We start from the raw sequence: 408 nt of genomic DNA, 5'->3' as shown, positions 1-408 counted from the left end.
GAACCAGCTCTTCATACCCAAAAAGTAAACCACAAAGACACATAAAGCTCAAAAAAAGAAGCAGAACCAAACTTGAAGGCCCGAGTGTCACACAAGAGTCAGAAACTACAAAAGAAATTCACATGTCAAAATCACAGAGAAAAAATAATAACATGAAAAACCAAAATAACATATCCCCACCAAATACCAGTAATCCTCTAGAGGAGCACAATGAGAATCCCCTAGAGAAAATGGAGGACATGGAACTCAAAAGAACAATGATGAGTGACAAAAGAATTCAGTGAATTTAAAGAACACACAAAGAAATCAAATAACTGAAGGAAGATGGGGTAAACTTCTGAATGAATTCAGAAAAGAGCTAGAAATATTGAAGACTACTCAGGCTGAAATGAAGAAGGAAGTGAAACA

The sequence above is a fragment of the Nannospalax galili genome, unplaced genomic scaffold (genome assembly GCF_000622305.1).
Source record: "Nannospalax galili isolate Female #2095 unplaced genomic scaffold, S.galili_v1.0 scaffold936, whole genome shotgun sequence".
Taxonomy (NCBI): domain Eukaryota; kingdom Metazoa; phylum Chordata; class Mammalia; order Rodentia; family Spalacidae; genus Nannospalax; species Nannospalax galili.
This window is presented reverse-complemented; position numbering follows the sequence as displayed.